The sequence below is a fragment of the Cyprinodon tularosa genome, unplaced genomic scaffold (genome assembly GCF_016077235.1).
Source record: "Cyprinodon tularosa strain WSP-4 unplaced genomic scaffold, ASM1607723v1 ctg588, whole genome shotgun sequence".
In the NCBI taxonomy this organism is placed as follows: Eukaryota; Metazoa; Chordata; class Actinopteri; order Cyprinodontiformes; family Cyprinodontidae; genus Cyprinodon; species Cyprinodon tularosa.
The window spans coordinates 436,963-445,699 of record NW_024039327.1 but is presented as its reverse complement, the minus strand read 5'-3'; the positions used below and the strand labels follow the sequence as shown (position 1 = coordinate 445,699).

At 32.6% G+C, this 8,737-nt stretch overlaps 1 long non-coding RNA gene across 2 annotated transcripts; it reads right to left on the bottom strand.

The window, feature by feature from the left end:
* Positions 1-5,915: 5,915 nt before the first annotated feature.
* LOC119797541 lies at positions 5,916-7,855 on the bottom strand. 2 transcript variants are annotated; one of them, XR_005282601.1, is made up of 4 exons: positions 7,048-7,855; positions 6,898-6,961; positions 6,307-6,444; positions 5,916-6,009 (listed from the first exon to the last, which is right to left on the bottom strand). It is a non-coding gene; the product is annotated as an uncharacterized LOC119797541 (long non-coding RNA). The 2 variants fall into 2 exon arrangements; XR_005282600.1 differs by having other exon boundaries at positions 6,898-7,838.
* Positions 7,856-8,737: the final 882 nt, after the last annotated feature.

The following is an 8,737-nucleotide window of genomic DNA, read 5'->3' as shown; positions in this document are numbered from 1 at the left end:
AATGCTGGGATGCAGCAGCTGCACAGTGGATATGCATATTTTAGTTGAGACTTAATGTAATGGATCGCTACTCTGAAAAGTTAATCATAGTTTAAGGAGACTCATATGAGGACATTAAAATACAGCCTCATGTGCTCTATAAAATCCAACCATCCTTCCAATGAATGATGAGTGAATATGCTGGTAAAATCAGCTTATGAGTAATAACCTTTAAATCTACTGTTGTTTTGTTAAATTGGTTAATGACAACTATAAAGGTTTTTTTTAACGGGATCGATTCAAGTTTAGGAGTTGTGTTCTTTTTTGAAAAAAAAAAAACTTTAGGTGAGTTTTAAAATTTGCATATGAAAGACTACATTCAGCAAACATCTGTTGCAGTTTAAAATCACCAGGCATTGCATGGTAACCAGCATGCAATGCCTCCCACATACTGCATACAAAAATAGATCTGGTTGTTTGAAAATATTTTAAATCAGTGTCTAAAAATTCTGTTATTCTATCATATTTTTATTCTTTCCCTATTCTGTTCTATTCTATACTGTTCTCTTATAGTCTACCGTATTCTATTCTATAAAATAAAATAAAAACAAATAAACATATATTTATTTTCTTTTACTTTTAAGTGGATAGTTTTTAACAGTACCAAATATTACTTTTAAAAAGTCTTACTGAGTTTCTCAACCATAGTATCATTATCAACACATCAGGAATTTCTGCCCAGATTAAGATCAAGAAGATTTTTTTTTTATTACAGATAAGATATAAGACTTGTTCTTGTTCAATATTTATTTCATGCAGACATTTCCCATTTGTCGACATCCATGGATATTCTTGTCCTTTTGCATTGACACCAAATGGAAGAAAGTAGGTCCAGGTATATCTAAAATACATGGAATTTTAAAAATTGCTCACAGACATAGAAAACCAACAATACGGTTTCTCAGAAAAGTAGAAAAATACATCACATCAATGCTAAAACAATTTATTTTGATGTATTAATATTATGTAATGACAATATTTTTGGCAAATTTTGGTAATTGCTGAAGAAGCTGGCTCGTTGTAGCTCATGCATTTGCATAAAGTAGTGTGGAAAGAAAAGGTGTGCTACAAGGTTTGGACTGTGGCTGGAGTCAGTACATCAGTAACCACAAAAGAATCCTATACATAAGCTTCTTTAAAGATAAAAGCAAAATTTGCATTTCAAGATCCAGGTCCAAGAGTCAGGAGGAAAAGTAAAAAGTTTATTTTTATTTTTGTCTAGTGTTCCATTTCCAGTCTGCGATGATATGGGATACCATCTCTGTCCACACCAGCAGAAGTACCAAAAGCTATTTTAGTGGTCTTTTTGTTATTTATTTTATTTTATTTTTTTGATGGCCAGCAAACTAGCCTGATCTGGATGAGAGACGCCAGAAGCAACGATCTAGATGACCCGTGGGCTGATATCAAAGCAAGCACAAGCTCTTGCAATAGTGTGAGTTAACATCCTCTAAAGAGCCTTACATTTCTGCTTTAAAATTGTTTGGTATTTATTTTATGTGTTATTATGTGTTATTCTGTTTTGACCATTTTCCCTTATTAATTATATATAATACAGGAGCTTCACTTTCTGAAATAAGAATCAGAAAATATTGACAATTTTCTCTATACTTGTTTATTGATGACAAAATCCATTGTATATAAAACAAAATAATATATTTGTAAGTAAATACAAAACTGAAAGCTTTAATAACACTGTGTTTGTACAAAGTCTTAATAAATAAATTGTCTTGTAAATTCATAACATCATTCAAAAAGAAGTAATTTACTCAATTTTAGTGGTATTTTCTTTTTTCCATATGAATTCATTTATATACAATCCCAAAACATCTACTTGTGGGCTTGAAATGTGAAAATTCAATTACCGTACCCAGAATCATAGATTTCATGTAAGCACTGAATAAAAAACAGCAGGTAAAGGAACAAATCTTCCATGAGTGATCCTTAAATGTGTTCTATTTTACTATTTTAAACTATTTTTTAAAAAGTGATAGTTGGCAGTGATTTACTTATTAAATGTGTTCCTCTTATTCAGCCTATTCTTTAAGTTTTTTTTATTTTTATCGCATTCACCTTATAAGTGTATACTGTAACATGTAAGTGTTTTTTATACTCATTTCGTCTTAAAGCACAGATAGTATGAAACTATTGCATGATGATGTTAGAAATAAATCAAATATTTTCAGCAATTTAATAGTTGTGGCTTTTTTGTTTTGGAAAAAAATACAATAAGATCCAGATTTTTTTGTTCTTGTTTTATTGTTGTAACATCGATGAAATTCTGGTACTACACATCTATATCATATTGTGAGGCCCTTTTACAGGTTTATCCCTAACAAACACTGTACTGTTAGAACATCGTAAAACTCTTTTGTGTTTTGGATCAGCTTTTAAACCATATTTAGCTGCTCTTTTGTCTTACAACCTGAAACTTAAGAGTGACTGCAGCTTAAGATGCACCGCACCTCTTATCTGCAACATTTTACACACCATACAGTGTCTGTCTATCAAATCTATCCTCCATATGCGTTCCTTAACAACCTTCTGTCTGCTAAAACAAACATGCGTACCGTACGTATGCAGGGTGTCGTAAAAAACAGACAACAGCAGAGCGTAACCACGGACCACAGCGTGAGGTCAAGCAGATTCTTCCCACTGCTTTTCCATCTTGCTGTCATGAGTTTTGGGTTGCTTTCGCTAAAGTTTCATAAGCCATTTGATTGTAAATTTTAGTGACCTTAAAGTCACTGGAGGAAGCAGAGATCCGTAAACCAATCATCGCTCGGCTGCCCCTGTCAGCCACGCTCCTGTTCACACGAGGACTGACTGAATTTCCTGATGTTAACCGGAGAGAGGATTAAAGCTCAGTTCATGCTCGAATTTGTGAGAACATCATGCCAGTTTGAAACTTTATTCAATACCCAGCTGATATTGAAGGAATGATACCCCTGCTAAGGAATTATTCAATAAAAATCTGTCTTTTCTGGTGGATACTCAAAGGGCATCTGGTGAAAAGTCAAGATAAAGATAAATGATTCTGCAGGATCTTGCATTTCTCAGACCAGTTCCTGCTACTCTCTGCACAGCAGCACAAACATCAGTGTTATTATGGATCTGCTGCAAAATCAATTTCAGGAATTTTAATGTCCTTTAAATCTTTCCAAGATAAATTTCTATGGAATGACTTATTGCAACATGACCATCTGAAGGTGGTCTCCAGTGATGACGCACACAGATATTAGGGTTTTTTAAACCTCCGACTGATTATACAACTTTTCTCCAGTTTACTCAGGGACTGAAGCTGAAAGTATTATCATGGTTATCACTCATCATTGCACTGATTATTAAATGTGCCACCTGAAAGAAATTACAGGGTCAGAGATTAGACAAATTAAGAAAATGTTGAGTTGCTCCCCTTACACATTCCTTCTGTTTTTGGCCGTTTTATTGCATCAGTGTTAGATCTTATTTAAGGCCAGGATAACCTGAGTAAATGCATAGAACATTTTCCAAATATTAATTTTGTTTAATGGAATTAAGCTTACCAAATAAACCTAGACAGATGAGACAAAGTAAGTGCTTTTCTTCCTTTGCTACCATTTTTAACCACATTTTGATTACAACTGGAAATGAAAAACAAAGACTTGTCTATTTCTGACATTCAAGGAGGGATGAGACACAAAGTCGTCGACATGTATGATCAGTATGGAGAGGGTTACAAAGTCAGGCCTACAGAGAAAACCTGAAACAGTGGTTACCTCATACAGAAGGTCAGAGGTAAACCCAGACAATCCATGACCTGTAAAGCACTGCAGGATCCCTTCCACTCGTTAAGGTAGTGTTCCTCATTCATTATAAAGATAGTGGCAGACAGCAGACAGTTCCAAGGGAATAATCTGCTAATCCAAGAAAGGGTTCATCTCACATTTGTGCCCAAATTGATATTTTGATTTTTCCCTAAGCATAGACACAAACAAAGAAAAACATATTACAAAAGGGAACATCATACCAACAGTGAAACATTATGTTGGGGCTATTAACTGCTTCACTACCTAAAGATGTTTTACAATCATTTCTTCTCTCAAGAAAATGCAATTCAAGAAAGATTTTAACCCAGCAATGCAGGAGCCTGGTTAAAAACTAAATTGAATTATGTCTTTTTTTTAAGTATTACTGCTTCACCGGAATCTGATTTCTTTTTATTTATTTTTTTATCATTTAAATTTATAGTGTTTCTTGTCAGCATGTTAACTTGCTTGTTCCATGCAAAAAGTAACCTTTAGATCAGGCAATAACTCTGGGACCTTCAAACTGCAATGTAGCATTGCTTCCCTTGCTCATATCAGCAGCCCAGTTCAAACTTCTGAATCGTGTATACAATGTTTTATTAGTAATTACTGGCACAGAATTAATGTATGGTTCATGAAAGACGCACGCTGTAAATTCCTTTAGTTTGAAAACCACAATTTTCAATTTCAGATCTATTTTGTCCCCATATAGTGGTAATATAAAAAATACCCCCAAAAATATACAGATTTTATACAGAAATAGACATTCACTATTATTCTCAGATTCATAATGAGCTGCATTTGGTCATATGTTATAAATATGTCAGAGCCCAAAGTATATTCATTGATGAAATTATCTGTTTACTGTATGTTTAGAAGGCCTTCGAATTGGCTCATTAAGAGCTCAAAAAGAGGGTTCTGAAGAAAGTATCTCATTTTAACTGCACTTAAAACCTTTTTAGTGTCCTTTATTTTATTTTTATTGACTGTAGCACTTTAAAATTTGTTTTAATTGTACTGTAAAGAGTATAACAAATAAATTCTATTCTTTCCTGTGATCAAGTGCCCTGAAAACCTAATACATTTACTGTGTTTTTAATAAAACAAGTGTTTGAGAAATATTTGAATATTGAAACGTCCATATCGGCTCTAAATATGGGTAGATGTTTTAATTTCTGAGTAAACCCCCCTGCTGAAAAATAAATGTGCTAAGTGTACTAAAATTTAGCATACTTTTGTGTACTTGAAGGCACACTAATCATTACTATACTTTAAGTGTGTTTATGATTAGTTAACTTGAAGGATGCTATTTTGGAACAACTAATTTTGTACTAAATATATTTTAATTGTAATTAAATTGTGGACAAGCTCAACTTGAAGTGTATTTAGTGTACTTTGATGTGCTAAAGTGGAACAACTTAAAGTATATTTTGTATACTTTAAGTATATGAGTTTATATGTACTAATATATGCTTAATTAGTCAAATTAAAGTGCACTATGGTTGTATTATAACTACATTAAAAATGATTTGTTAGTGTCTTAAAAATATATAAGCTTTATACTTTTAATATACTCTTACTGTGGTAATAATATGCTTAATTATACTGTTGGCTTATTCCAATTACTAAAAAAGCATACTTTGCAGTTAATAGTAAATATACTTTATCATTACATTGCTATACTACTTTCTACCTTGCACATTCTTGCAAATGTATTAACAGTATACTAAATGCTGAAAGACTTGTGGATATACTTCCGTGCAGATGAAAAAATATACTTTAATGTATTTGAAACATGTCCAAATTATAGTACATTACAAATAATATAACTTGTACTATCTCAGAATGTATAAACATTTACATATCGACGTTAACCATTTTCATTATAAAACTTACAACACATTTTCAAATATTGGTACTTTAGTACACTTTGTAGAAATATGTCAATTTCAGGCAGCAGACCTAAACATTACAAATAAACTTTAAAGAACGCAGAGGAATACTGAACAATGAAAAACAACATTCCTTATTATTGCACCCCTAAACCCTCGCACCATACAAAAACACGCCCACCACACATTATTTTCCTTTTTTTGGCTGAACTGCTCATTGTTACATTTTCGTCTGATGGCCGTGCGCACATCAGAGACACTTGTCTACGGAAACTCCAGAAGAACAGCGTCTGTTAACCAAACAGAGAGATACTGTAAATTCATAGTATTTTTGAGCAGTACATCAGAAAAGTCTGACAAATTGTATCAGTATGATATACCAGGGTCCATAAGTGCACCAGAAAAAAAAATTGTCCATTTCAGTTGAATTTAAATAAATCTGATGCATCAAGTGGTTTTATCAGATCTGATCAAAAAAATTAAACAAAGTAACAACAAAAATTGTCAGAGATCTCAGAAAAGAAAAAAATTATGAATCCGCAGAAAGAAAGGGAAGAAAAATCCTTAAGTTTCCTTGTTTTTCCTACCACCCTCCAGGGAACCGGATGGCATTCACATTGGGAACATTCTGCATCAACATCTCTGGTGGAGTCTAGTCCAGTCCATACAATGAACCGCTCAGCTGTAACAGCAGATTCTGCAACTATGTAAAAAAAAAAAACAGCCTGCACACAAATGTGCAGAGCAATTACTTCAATTGGAAAATAAATCATGTAATCACCATAATATAAATTGGTTTTTACCACATTTATACAGACAAAAATATAAAGTAAAATTATCAATTCACATGTGGTTCACTGTCTAAGAAATCATTATGGTCAGTAGTCAATACTTGTATCTGGAAAAAACAATCCAGGACACCTATGAAGGGTTAATTTTACGTTAACCCCTTGTGGGGGTTTTACAGCAACATCACACAAGATGTAGCTAGCTTGAAAGTGCATTTTCTTTTTTAGAAGAGCACATGGGGGGTGTGTTAGCCTCCTTCTCACTGTGCTAATGCATTCAATAAATCAAAAGAGCTAGTAAAATTACATATATTACAAAACATTATATCCTGACTGGTTTTACATCTCAAAAAATATATATATTTCATTCACAGGTTCATGTGAACTCACCAGGATATTCTTCAACACAATAATACAGCAAATCTTCCTGCTCAACCGATTACATCTCCTGTTTCTACAATACAAATATAATAATCAAAATCGCGTTTTATACAGATATCTTAAGATTTCAAAACCAAATGGGAATGTTTTGAAAGTTACCTCTCTCCATGCAGACCAAGGCCTTAAAAGAAAAGCACGCTAGCTCTGAGCAGGGAGGAGCCGTGACTAACTGCTGTGCAGGTGTGGTGCATTCAAAGTCTATGGGAATTCTGATATCAGTACTGAACCAAAAACTCCCCAAGACTAAAATTCTTGGGGAGCTACTACTTTACAGACATCAAGGCCAAACAACCTCCACATATCACTCCTATATGCATGAAGTGCTGTCAGCGACTTTTAAATATGTGCACTCACCAATTGGTCTTGTTTGCAGTAGCCCTGCTTTGATCCATTAAACAATACTAATGAAATGTTCTTTTTTGAACACTTGAGACAATTGTAATGTGTTAAGTTTATTTCTTTTGCATTTGGCCAGTATTAACTTTTCTGTTGCAATGTGGGTTATGCTATTTGTTAGATCATAATGTAGCACTGCACCAGCTTTAAACCACTTGCTTTTCAGCAGAACACACATTTTTGTGCACCTGTACTTTTGAAGTGAACATTTAGTGTTTTGTTCAATGTGGTTTTGTGTGTAAGATGTATTGTATCATATTTCTTTTTCAAAACTTATTAAACATTACATAACAACTGCAATAATTGCTATCTGTGTACTTTACACACAGCACAAAATTGCATAATAGGGTTTAAGTGCATTTTTGTAGTTATACTATTGAACACTTTCCAAAAGAATTACCTGAAGTACAAGCGTATATAACTTCACTTCATAATTAGATTCAAATGTAACTTAAAATGCACTCAAACTTAATATTACAGTGTCGATATTAAAATGTGTACTTTTAAAATATGCTTTCAATGTACGTTACAATGACAACTTTGAGCATACAATTTAAAATATAGCAAAAATATATGTAAAAACAAATTTAAAATAAGTACACTTTAGAAATTACACATAACTTTCACTTAAAGTATACTTTTTTAATAATATATTTCTATAAAGTGTAACATAGTGTAATTATGTTAAAGTGTGTTAAAAGTATTAGCATGAAAGCGTAATGTTAGTATACTTTTTATATATTTACAAAAAGTACAATTTGTCTAAGTACATTTTCAGTAAACTATAGGAAATATGAATATACTTGAAATACAATAAAGCACATTTTTTTTTTACCAGGGCCATCATTTCATCATAATCAGTTTTAAACTGAATAACTGGTGCTTGAATAACTGCAAATCCTAAAGTTGATTGCCTTTCTTAGAGACTTTGTGATTCATGACTTTCTTGGCCCTTTACTGTTAGCAACTTCAAGTGAGAAAAGCAAGAAATGATAACATCTAAATCCCTAAGGCATATGTATTTATCTACATATAGTTAACGCCTAGTCCAAAACTGTGATTTTAATAAATCCATTTAAGGCATTAAAATATTCTTAGTTCTTAATTTTGGTGAATTCTCAGCATTAACTTTATCATCAGTCAAAAACCCTTAGGGAGAACTTGAAAGACAGAAATCTCTGGACCATCTTCATGCTTTTTGTGCTACTTAAAGATGAACTTCCTTCTTTTGGCCTCTTTTAATAGTTTCTTTTATTGGGAAGACATTTCTAAAAAGTTTTTCTTTTCATTCATATTCAACTACATAAGTGCATTTTGGATTAAGTGTGGCAGTAATGATACTAATAAAACTTTAATGAGGAAATGATTCCTATCTAATTATGAAGGGCGGTCT